This window comes from Nicotiana attenuata, unplaced genomic scaffold (assembly GCF_001879085.1).
Source record: "Nicotiana attenuata strain UT unplaced genomic scaffold, NIATTr2, whole genome shotgun sequence".
NCBI classification, from domain to species: domain Eukaryota; kingdom Viridiplantae; phylum Streptophyta; class Magnoliopsida; order Solanales; family Solanaceae; genus Nicotiana; species Nicotiana attenuata.
Window position 1 is genome coordinate 39,496 of NW_017674025.1, and position 13,255 is coordinate 52,750.

Consider the following 13,255-nt stretch of genomic DNA (forward strand, 5'->3'; position numbering starts at 1 on the left):
ATGCAAATATTGACTCTCAGTAAATTGTAATAAAGTATTATCACTATCAAGAATAGGAGCAGGTGGAGGACGGGTATGGAATTTGGGTAGGGGAGCCCGGGGAATCGGAGGAGGAATAGATTGGCCATGTGATGACCCGAAAGGTCATCACTTATTTTAGAAATAAATTCTGCGTTCCGAGGCCTTAAAACCCTCTTTCAGCATCACCTCAATTTGCGTGCGCAGTCCAGACGCGTAGCCGGAAAGCCATTATGTGAAAATCTATGAAAAATGATGAATTTTGACTTAAAATTGAATTTAAGTTGACTCCGGTCAACATTTTGGGTAAACGGACCCGGACCCATGATTTAATGGTCCCGAAGGGTCCGTAGGAAAATATGGAACTTGGGCGTATGCCCAAATTCCGAGGTCCCACGCCCGAGAAATGAATTTTTAAAGAAAATTATTTTCTGAAATATTTGTGTGTTTTTGGAAATGAAATGAGTTTAAAACTTGATGGTATCGGGCCCGTATTTCGGTTCCGGAGCTCGGTACAGGTCTTATATGTGATTTAAGATGAGTCTATAAAATTTGGTAAGAAACGGACTGGAAATGATGTGAATCGGAACGTATTTGAGAAAAATGATCCGCGAACGCGAAGGCTCGAGGAGTCAAAGCTCCGCGAACGCGAGCCTAAGGTCACGAATGCGAAGGTCACCTAGGCCTAACTCATCGCGAACGCGACAGGCCTATCGCGAACGCGATGAAGGCCTGTCCAGTGATTTTAAAACAGAAGCAAAAACGGGACTTAACAAAAATTTCGTAACTTCTTCTTCCAAACTCCAAATTGGGCGATTTTTGAAAGGGAACTTTACCACAAATTCATAGGTATGTAAGCTTATACTCATTTTCTTCAATTTCCATTAACATCCATTAGATTTTTAGGCCTAAATCATGTGCTTGAGGGTAGAAAATTAGGGATTTGGGTAGAGTTAGGGCTTTTTGTATAATTGGTATTTAGACCTCGTTTTGGGGTCGGATTTTGGAGTTAATTACATATTCGGGCTCGTGGGTGAATGGGTGATCGGATTTTGGTCCGAACCTCGTATTTTGACCAAGCGGGCCCGGGGTCGATTTTTTTGGCTTTTTGGGAAGAATGATAGGAAATCTATAATTAGGCATTGGAATTGGATTGTTTAGCGTTTATTGATGTTATTAAGTCGATTATGTCTAGATACAATTGATTTGGAGCCAAATTCAAAAGGAAAAGCGGTGTTTGAGGCTTGAGTTGGCCGTGGAAGTTCGAGGTAAGTGTTTGGTCTAACCTTAGCTTGAGGGATTAGGGGTCGAGTCTTATTTGCTACGTGTTAACTGTGGAGTACGACGTATAGGCATGGTGACGAGTATCTATACGTCGGTGTCAAGCATGTCCGTGAGTCTTGTATTGTAATTTTTATGACTCCGTTACGGTTCATTACGCTTCATATGAGGATTTTTACTACTGTTCCCTTGCCGGGATATTAATATCATTAATGTTCCCTTGCCGGGATGTTATTATCATTACTGTTCCCTTGCCGGTATATTGTTATCATTATTGTTCCCTTGCCGGAAAGTTATTATCTTTACCGTTCCCTTGCCGGGATGTTTGTTTTAATATTATTGTACCCTTGCCGGGATTCTTTGATTGGTGTTGATAAAAGAAATGGGAACGGGTTGCACGTCTACAACGGTAATATATGAAATGGGAGCGGGTTACACGCCTGCAACGGTAATATATGAAATGGGAGCGGGTTGCACGCCTGCAATGGTAATAGATGAAATGGGAGCGGGTTGCACGCCTGCAACAGTGATATGTGAAATGGGAGCGGGTTGCACACCTGCAACGGTAATATAAGAAATAGGAACGGCTTGCACGCCTGCAACGGTATCATATGAAATGGGATCGGGTTGCACGCCTGCAACGGTATTATGTGTATACCTGTTCTTCTATTTCCTTATTTTGCTGGTAATTGTTTTAGGACATTTCTTATGTTTCTCTACAGTTGTGATGTCGTTGTCTATTACTCCCCGTAGCATATTTCCCCCGCCCAAATTTAGTTGTAATTATCTGTTTCTATTTCTGCTGTATATGATTTAACTGCACAGTTTTATTTGGTAGTCTGGTCCTAGTCTCGTCACTACTTTGCCGAGGTTAGGGTGGGCACTTACCAGCACATGGGGTCGGTTGTGCTGATACTACACTCTGCACTGTGTGCAGATACCGATACCGGAGCATTTGGACCACAGTGAGGGTGCTGTCTTCAGTCCACACAGGCGACTCGAAGTAGTCCTGCAAACGTCCGCGGGCCTTGGCGTCTCCTCCTATCTTATCTCTTGTTGTTTTTATTTCTTCAGATAGACTTTGTATTTTATTCATACCTTGTTTGTAGTATTCTTAGACTGTCTGTGAAGCTGTGACTCTAGTTTTGGGTAGACTTGCTTAAACAGTTGTATTGGATATACTCAGTATTTTTATTGTGTTCTTCCGCTTGTTATAATTTCCGCTGTATTTAAATTATTGCTCATAATTGCTAAAGGAAAAAAAGGATTAAAAAAAAGGTAAATTTATCGAGTAGTCGGCTTGCCTAGCTCACAATAGTAGGCGCCATCACGACTCCCGAGGGTGAGAAATCCGGGTCATGACAAGTTGGTATCAGAGCTCTAGGTTACATGGGTCTCACAGTTCATAGACAAGCTTAGTAGAGTCTGAGGGATTGGTACGGACACGTTTGTATTTATCCCCCAGAGGCTACAAAGTTAGGAAAATTTCACATCTATTCTTTCGTGTCGTGCGGTTTGGTTTCTCAATGCTGATTGAATTTCTATTCTGTTCTTTCACAGATGCCGAGAACGCGCGCTTCCTCATCCGCTGACCAGTAGCCCGAGCCCCCAGCATTAGCTCCCACGAGGGGCAGAGGGCGAGGTCGAGGCCGTGCTAGCGGCCGAGGTAGGGGCAGAGCACAGCCCAGAGAAGCAGCACCAGTGGCGGAGCCTCAGGTTGACTTTGATGATGAGGTTTCGGCCAGACAGTTCTGGTGGGCCCAGCTCAGGTCCCAGAGGGGTTTATTGCTACCCCGATACTCCAGGATGCTCTGGTCCGTCTAGTGGGCCTTATGGAGAGTGTCACCCGGGCAGGCTTGCTTCCTGTAGCACCAGCCGTCTCTCAGGCTGGAGGAGGAGCCCAGACTCCTGCTACTCGCACTCCAGAGCAGATGGCTCCCCAATTTCAGACTCTAGCAGCTCAGCCAGTTGGAGCAGTTCAGCCGGGTGTGGTAGCCCAGACCAGTGATGGAGCAGCTATGTCTGCCGATACTTTGTAGAGATTGGACAGGTTCACCAAGCTCTTCACTACTACTTTCAGCGGTGCATCTTCTGAGGATCCCCAAGATTATCTAGACAGCTGTCATGAGGTTCTCAGGAACATGGGGATAGTGGAGACCAATGGGGTCGACTTTGCTACTTTTCGCTTATCTGGATCCGCCAATACTTGGTGGAGAGATTATTGCTTGGCTAGACCAGCCGGATCACCAACTTTGACTTGGGAGCAGTTTACTCAGCTATTTCCGGAGAAGTTTCTCCCTGTCACTCCGAGAGAGGCCTATCGGAGGCAGTTTGAGCGTCTCCAATAGGGTTCTATGACCGTTACTCAGTATGAGACCCGATTCATTGACTTGGCTCGTCATGCTCTTATCATACTTCCCACCGAGAGAGAGAGGGTAAGGAGGTTCATTGAGGGGATTATTCAGCCGATTCGACTTCAGATGGCTAGGGAGACTGGGAGTGAGATTTTTTTCCAAGAGGCGGCCAATGTGGCCAGGAGAGTGGAGATGGTTCTGTCGCAGGGAGGTGGTCATGGGTCGGACAAGAGGCCTCGTCATTCAGGCAGATTTAGTGGTGCCTCGTCTGGAGGCAGGGATTCGTATGGTAGAGGCCATCCTCCTAGGCCTTTTCAGTCAGCACTTTAGGTTTCTCACGGCGTTTCAGGTGGTCGTGGTTCTCATATGCAGTATTCTGATCAGCAGTCCTACAGCGCACCACCAGCTCCTATCAGTGCACCGCCGCTTTAGAGTTTCCAGGGTCGTTAGCCCCAGCAGCCGAGGGCTTATTTTACTTGTGGTGACACAAGGCACATTACTAGATATTGCCCTCGAGCACCGAGCAGTTCTCAGCAGTAGGGTTCCCGTGCTATGGTTCCGGCACCATGTGTTCCACCGCCCGCTCTGCCAGTTAGGGGTGGGGATAGAGGTGCTAGAGGTGGAGGTAGAGGTATTAGAGGTGGAGGTCAGGCAGCTAGAGGTGGAGGCCGGCCAGTAGCAGGCCGTCCTAGAGATGTAGTCCAGGGTGGTGGGGTCCAACCCCGATGTTATGCTCTTCCAGCCAGGCCTGAGGCTGAGGCTTTCGATGCGGTTATCACAAGTACTGTTCTAGTTTGTAGTAGAGATGCTCCAGTCCTATTTGATCCAGGGTCTACATACTCCTATGTGTCATCTTATTTTGCACCGTATCTGGTCATGCCTAGTGATTCCTTGAGTGCTCATGTTTATGTGTCTACACCGGTGGGTGATTCTATTATGGTAGATCGAGTCCATCGTTCGTGCATAGTTATGATTGGGGGTCTTGAGACTCGTGTAGATTTGTTACTGCTGGACATGGTTGATTTTGATGTCATACTGGGAATGGACTGGTTATCACTTTATCATGCTATCTTGGACTGTCATGCCAAGACTGTAACCTTAGCCTTGCCGGGTTTACCTCGTTTAGAGTGGATAGGGACTCCTGGTCATTCTACCCGCAGTGTCATCTCTTATGTGAAGGCTCGGCGTATGGTCGAGAAGGGGTGTTTGGCCTATTTAGCATATGTTCGTGATTCTAGCGCCGAGGTTCCTCCTATTGATTTTGTGCCTGTTGTTCGTGAGTTTCCTGGGGTATTTCCTTCAGACCTGCCGGGTATGCCACCCGACAGGGATATTGACTTCTACATTGATTTGGCTTCGGGCACTCAGCCCATTTCTATCTCGCCGTATCGTATGGCCCCGCCTGAGTTGAAGGACAAGTTGCAAGACTTGCTTGAAAAGGGTTTTATTAAACCCAGTGTTTCGCCTTGGGGTGCGCCGGTGTTGTTTGTTAAGAAGAAGGATGGATCGATGCGAATGTGTATAGATTACCGGCAATTGAACAAGGTTACAGTCAAGAATAAGTATCCATTGTCGAGGATTGATGATTTGTTTGATCAGCTTCAGGGTGCCAAGGTATTTTCGAAGATTGACTTGAGATCCGGCTACCACCAGTTTAGGGCATCCGATGTCCCTAAGACAGCTTTCCGCACTCGGTACGGGCATTATGAGTTCTTGGTGATGTCATTCGGATTGACAAATGCCCCAGCAGCTTTTATGGATTTGATGAACCGAGTGTTCAGGCCTTACTTGGATTCGTTCGTGATAGTCTTCATTGATGATATTTTGATCTGTTCTCGCAGCCGGTAAGAGCACGAGCAGCATCTTAGAGTGGTTCTTCAGACTCTGAGGGATAGTCAGTTGTATGCCAAGTTTTTGAAGTGTGAGTTCTGGTTAAGTTCAGTTGCATTCTTGGGTCATGTTGTATCAGCAGAGGGTATTCAGGTTGACCCGAAGAAAATTGAGGCAGTCAAGAACTGGCCTAGACCAGCATCAGCTACAGAGATCCGGAGTTTCTTGGGGTTGGCAGGCTACTATAGTCGGTTTGTGGAGGGGTTTTCGTCTATTGCATCCCCGATGACCAGGTTGACCCAGAAGGGTGCCCAGTTCAGGTGGTCAGACGAGTGTGAGGTGAACTTTCAGAAGCTCAAGACAGCTTTGACTACGGCATCAGTGTTGGTTTTGCCCACAGGTTCAGGACCATATACAGTTTATTGTGATGCATCTCGTATTGGACTTGGGGCAGTGTTGATGCAGAATGGCAAGGCCATTGCCTATGCTTCGCGGCAGTTGAAGATTCACGAGAAGAACTATCCGGTCCATGATTTGGAGTTAGCAGCCATTGTTCACGCGTTGAAGATCTGGAGGCATTATCTGTATGGCGTGGCGTGTGAGGTGTTCACGGACCACAAGAGTTTGCAGTATTTGTTCAAGCAGAAGGAGCTAAACTTGAGGCAGAGAAGGTGGTTAGAGTTGTTGAAAGACTATGATATTACCATCTTATATCATCTGGGGAGAGCCAATATGGTGGCTGATGCTTTGAGTAGGAAGTCAGCCAGTATGAGCAGTCTTGCTTATATTCTAATCGGTGAGAGGTCGCTTGCTTTGGATGTTCAGGCTTTGGCCAATCAGTTTGTGAGGTTGGATGTTTCTGAGCCCAGTCGCGTGTTAGCTTGCACAGTCGCTCGTTCTTCCTTATTGGAGCGTATTCGAGATCGGCAGTATGATGATCCCCATTTATGTGTCCTTAGAGACACGGTGCAGCACAGAGGTGCCAAGAAGGTTACATTAGGAGATGATGGAGTTTTGAGATTGCAGGGTCGAGTTTGTGTGCCTAATGTGGATGGGCTTCGAGAGTTGATTTTAGAGGGGGCCCACAGCTCCCGGTACTCTATTCATCCGGGCGCCGCAAGGATGTATCAGGATTTGCGGCAGCATTATTGGTGGAGAAGAATGAAGAAGGATATCATTGCATGTGTGGCTCGGTGTTTGAACTGTCAGCAAGTTAAGTACGAGCATCAGAGGCCTGATGGTTTGTTCCAGAAGATTGAGATTTTTGAGTGGAAGTGGGAGCGTATCACTATGGACTTCGTTGTTGGACTCCCACGGACTCAGAGGAAGTTCGACGCAGTGTGAGTTATTGTTGATAGGTTGACCAAGTCAACACATTTCATTCATGTGACAGTCTCCTATTCTTCCGAGAGGTTAGCTGAGATTTATATCCGGGAGATTGTTCGCCTTCATGGTGTGCCCGTGTCTATCATTTCAGACTGAGGTACGCAGTTTACCTCACATTTTTGGAGAGCAGTTCAGCGAGAGTTGGGCATGCGAGTTGAGTTGAGCACAGCGTTTCATCCTCAGACAGACGGGCAGTCCGAGCGGACTATTCAGATTTTGGATGATATGCTCCGAGATTGTGTCATTGACTTTGGACGCTCGTGGGATCAGTTTTTGCCTTTACCAGAGTTTGCCTACAACAATAGCTACCAGTCGAGTATTCAGATAGCTCCTTATGAGGCTTTGTATGGTGGCGGTGGCGGTTGCCGGTTGGATGGTTCGATCCGGGGGAGGCTCGATTGTTGGGTACGGATCTGGTTCAGGATGCCTTGGACAAGGTCAGGATTATTCAGGATAGGCTTCGTACAGCTCAGTCTAGGCAAAAGAGCTACGCCGATCGCAAGGTTCGAGATTTGTCTTTCATGGTTGGTGAGCGGGTATTGCTTTGAGTGTCGCCTATGAAGGGCGTGATGAGATTTGGGAAGAAGGGCAAGCTTAGCCCTAGATTCATTAGCCCGTTTGAGATTCTTGATCGAGTGGGGGAGATGGCTTACAAACTTGCATTGCCGCCGAGCTTATCAGTCGTGCATCCAGTGTTTCATGTGTCCATGCTTCAGAAATATCACGGCGATCCATCCCACGTGTTAGATTTCAGCACTGTCCAATTGGACAAGGACTTGTCTTATGAGGAGGAGCAGGTAGCTATTCTAGACCGGCAGGTTCGTCAGTTAGATCGAAGAGTTTTCCTTTTGTTCGTGTTCAGTGGAGAGGTCAGCCTGCTGAGGCATCGACCTGGGAGTCCGAGTCCGATATGCGGAGCTGCTATCCCCATCTTTTCCCCGACTCAGGTACTTCCTTCTTATGTCCGTTCGAGGACGAACGGTCATTTTAGAGGTGGAGAATGTGATGACCTTGTCATCACTTGTTTTAGAAATAATTCTACGTTCCGAGGCCTTAAAAACCTCTTTCGGCATCACCTCGATTTGTGTGCACAGTCCGGGCGCATAGCCAGAAAGCCATTATGTGAAAATCTGTAAAAAGTGATGAATTTTGACTTAAAATTGAATTTAAGTTGACTTCGGTCAACATTTTGGGTAAACGGACCCGGACCCGTGATTTGACGGTCCCGGAGGGTCCGTAGGAAAATATGGGACTTGGGCTTATGTCCGGAATCGAATTCCGAGGTCCCACGCCCGAGAAATGAATTTTTAAAGAAAATTATTTTCTGGAATATTTGTGAGTTTTTGGAAATGAAATAAGTTTAAAACTTGATGGTATCGGGCCCGTATTTTGGTTCTGGAGCCCGGTACATGTCTTATATATGATTTAAGATGAGTTTGTGAAATTTGGTAAGAAACGGACTGGAAATGATGTGAATCGGACCGCATTTGAGAAAAATGAAAAATTTAAAGTTCTTATGTGATTTCATAATTTTGGTGCTAAATTCATAGTTGTTAATGTTATTGCGGTGATTTGAACGCACGAGTAAGTCCGTAGGATATTTTTGAGGTAGTGTAGATATTTGGTCTGGATCCTCGAGGGCTCGGGTGAGTTTTGGATAGGTCTCGGGAGGTTTTTGAACTTATGAAAGTTGCAGGTTTTTGCTGTTCATGCACAGGGGTTTTGTTCTTCGCGTTCGCGTGGTCCCACTCGCGAACGCGTAAGGCAAATTCCTCAGGTGCCAGTTTTCTTCTTCGCGAATGCGAAGCCTGAGACGCGAACGCGAGGCTGAGGTGGGAGTACCCTTCGCGAACGCGTCGAGGCACTCGCGAACGCGTAAGGCAATTGGCCTGGGGGGTGGAGTTCTCACTTGTTCTACGTGAACGCGGCCACTGGCCCGCGAACGCGAAGGCTCGAGGAGTCAAAGCTCCACGAACGCGAGCCTAAGGTCACGAACGGGAAGGTCACCTAGGCCTATGTCACGACCCCAGTTCGCCCTCCGTGAACATGTCGTGATGGCACCTAGTCCCCTACGACTAGGGAAGCCTAACAATGCGGAAAAACAACATAACTTGCGGAATAATTAATTAAAACTGAACAACTAAACGGAACTGTATATGAATGCCGCCCGACATATATAACTCCATAATGCGGAAGTCTACAATATCACCCCAAAACCCGAAAACTCACAGGAAACACAGGCTAATAGAAGAGTAATACACTGCTCTAACTCCAGAATGTCTAAACAACTAAAAGAAAGGAAAGACTATCTGCTAAAGCTGGAATAAGATAGAGACTCCTGGTCTGCGGACGCGGCAGAAGTACCTCGAAGTCTCAGCTAGATCTCTCCGCCTCGAGAGTGATACGCCTGGGTGGAGGTACTTGGATCTTCATATGAAAAAAACATGCGTAGAAAGGGCATGAGTACACCACAGCGGTACTCAGTAAGTGCCAGGCCTAACCTCGGTCGGGTAGTGACGAGGAAGGTCAGGGCCCTACTGAGATAAATAAATAATAAACGACAGGATAAAGAAACAGTATAATGATAGTCTACAGCAAGAATCTAAACAGGATAATAAGGATACATTAACAGAAAAACAGAAATAAGGCAATCACAAGGAGATATCGCTCACAACAAGGATGATAACCGGGGATCTCTTGGTATCCCGAGGATCTCTTGGTATCCTCACCATATACACTAGGGATCTCTTGGTATCCCGAGGATCTCTTGGTATCCTCAATATATACACTAGGGATCTCTTGGTATCCCGAGGGTCTCTTGGTATCCTCAATAGTATGCCCGGGGATCTCTTGGTATTCCGAGGATCTTTTGGTATCCTCAATATATAAAAATGTGCCAGGGATCTCTTGGTATCCTCAATAGTATGCCAGGGATCTCTTGGTATCCCGAGGATCTCTTGGTATCCTCAATATATATAAATGTGCCAGGGATCTCTTGGTATCCCGCACCTCAGTCCAGATCGTAAACACGTGCAGGGGATCTCCCTGGATGCTGTCCCGTAGTCCCAAATTTAAACACACAATAACAGCTCAAGAGTATCGGAATAAATTCTCAACTCATAACAAGTAACAGTAAATTCCAGCCCTACATACTTCACGAAATACAAACAAAGCATATTTAAGCAAGTAGGCAGGTAAGTCGACTAAACATGCTTCTCTAAACTAACACATGCTATAATTGCAAGTAAAATAAAGCAAATAAGAAAGAAACTCAGTATAAATATTTAAAGTAAAGCCGGATTTTCAACAATTAGCTCAAGTACGCGCTCGTCACCTCACGTACAAGGCATTCAATTACCAAATATCATATCCTAAGGGGAAGGTCCCCCACACAAGGTTAGACAAGCCACTTACCTCGAACCGGCTCCAAAATCAACTCGAAATCACACTTTTGCCACGAGTATCCGACTCCAAATGGCCCAAATCTATTCAATTCAATTACATATCGTAAATAACATCTCAAGCAACTGATTCTACTATTTAATTCAAAGCTAAGATGCGAAATTAGGTAAAATGACCTAAACGGCCCTCAGGCCAATGTCTCGGAACCGGATAATTTTTACATTTTCAGAACCCTCGTACTCACACGAGTCTAACAATATAAAAATCTCCCAAATCGGAGGTCAAACACCCACTCAAAATTCAATAGTTTTGTCTATGAAGTTTTACCCATTTTTCATTCAAAAATCCGAAATTAAGGAGGAATTCGTGGTTAGATTAGTGGGTTTTAAGAATAAGGGAGTAGAGAATCGTTACCCAGTAGTTGCCCTCAAAAAACCTTCGAAATTTCTCCCAAATCCGAGCTCCCAAGCTTGTGTTTTGATAAAAATGGCTAACCCTCGGTTTTCAAATGTTTATAACTGTTCAGACTTTTAATGCATCGCGAACGCGGAGGTGATCTCGCGTTCGCGGAGAAGAAAAATAGAAGTTGCCAAAAATGCCCTTCGCGATCGCGAGGGGGAGAGCGCGAACGCAATGGCCTGGGACCACGAAGCTACGCGAACGCGACTGACGGAACACGAACGCGATGAAGGAAGGCGTGAAGCTTCGCGAACGCGAAGGACTATACGCGAACACGATGAGGAAACTGGTCCTCTTCCAGAATTACTCTACGCGAACGCGTGGAGGAGGAAGCGAACGCGTAGAAGAAGGAAGCCAAAGGTACGCGAACGCGAGAGGGAAGTCGCGAACGCGAAGAAGGATTTTTGGTCTGCAACAGCTGAAGGAATTTCTGCAATTTTTACAACTCCGAAATGCTCCGTTGAGCATCCGAAACACACCCGAGGCCCCCGGGACCTCAACCAAACCTACGGACATATTCCATAACATCATTCAAACTTGTACCAATCTTTAAACCACCTAAAACAACGCCGGAAACTCGAATTAATCAAGGATTTGAGCCTAAGAACTTCAAATTTCATCAAAACACGCTTTCGATCAAAAACCTAACCAAACACGTCCGAATGACCTGAAATTTGGCACACACATCCCAAACGACATGACGGAGCTACTGCAACTTCCAGAATTCCATTCCGACCCTTGGATCAAAAACTCACTATCGGACCGGAAACTTCAAAAATTCAAACTTCGGCATTTCAAGCCTAAATGAGCTACGGACTTCCAAAATGCATTCTGAACACGCTCCCAACCTCGGAATCACCTAACAAAGCTAACGGAACCATCGGATTTCCATTCCGAGGCCGTCTTTACACTGTCCTGACTACGGGCAACTTTCCACCACTTAAGCTCTCATTTAGGGACTAAGTGTCCCAAAACTCTCCGAAACTCAAAACCGAACATCCCGTCAATTCAATTTAGAAGAAATAGACTTGGGGAAAGCAGTTAATAGGGGATCAGGGCGTTAATTCTTAAGACGACCGTCCGGGTCATCACAGCCTAACTCATCGCGAACGCGACAAGCCTATCGCGAACGCGATGAAGTCCTGTCCAGTGATTTTAAAACAGAAGCAAAAACGGGACTTAACAAAAATTTCATAACTTCTTCTTCCAAACTCCAAATTGGGCAATTTTTGAAAGGGAACTTCACCACAAATTCATAGGTATGTAATCTTAGACTCATTTTCTTCAATTTCCATTAACACCCATTAGATTTCTAGGCCTAAATCATGTGCTTAAGGGTAGAAAATTAGGGAATTGGGTAGAGTTAGGGCTTTTTGTATAATTGGTATTTAGACCTCGTTTTGGGGTCGGATTTTGGAATTAATTACGTATTCGGGCTCGTGGGTGAATGGGTGATCGGGTTTGGTCCGAACCTCGTATTTTGACCAAGCGGGCCCATGGTCGATTTTTTTGGCTTTTTGGGAAGAATGATAGGAAATCTATAATTAGGCATTGGAATTGGATTGTTTAGCGTTTATTGATGTTATTAAGTCGATTATGTCTAGATACAATTGATTTGGATCCAAATTCAAAAGGAAAAGCGGTGTTTGAGGCTTGAGTTGGCCGTTGAAGTTCGAGGTAAGTATTTGGTCTAACCTTAGCTTGAGGGATTAAGAGTCGAGTCTTATTTGCTACGTGTTAACTGTGGAGTACGACGTATATGCATGGTGACGAGTATCTATACGTCGGTGTCAAGCATGCCCGTGAGTCTTGTATTGTAATTGTTATGACTCCGTTGTGGTTCATTGCGCTTCATATGAGAATTTTTACTACTGTTCCCTTGCCGGGATGTTATTATCATTATTGTTTTCTTGTCGGGATGTTATTATCATTACTGTTCCCTTGCCGGAATATTATTATCATTACTGTTCCCTTGCCGGGATGTTATTATCTTTACTGTTCCCTTTCCTGGATGTTTGTTTTAATATTATTGTACCCTTGCCGGGATTCTTTAATTGGTGTTGATAAAATAAATGGGAACGGGTTGCACGCCTGCAACGGTAATATATGAGATAGGAGCGGGTTGCACGCCTGCAATGGTAATATATGAAACGGGAGCAGGTTGCACGCCTGCAACGGTAATAGATGAAATGGGAACGGGTTGCACGCCTGCAACAGTGATATGTGAAATGGGAGCAGGTTGCATGCTTGCAACGGTAATATAAGAAATGGGAGCGGGTTGCACGCCTGCAACGGTATCATATGAAATGGGAACGGGTTGCACGCCTGCAACGGTATTATGTGTGTACTTGTTCTTCTATTTCCTTATTTTGCTGGTAATTGTTTTAGGACATTTCTTATGTTTCTCTACAGTTGTGATGTCGTTGTCTATTACTCCCCGTAGCATATTTCCCCCGCCCAACTTTAGTTGTAATTATCTATTTCTATTTCCGCTGTATATGATTTAACTGCACATGTTTATTTGG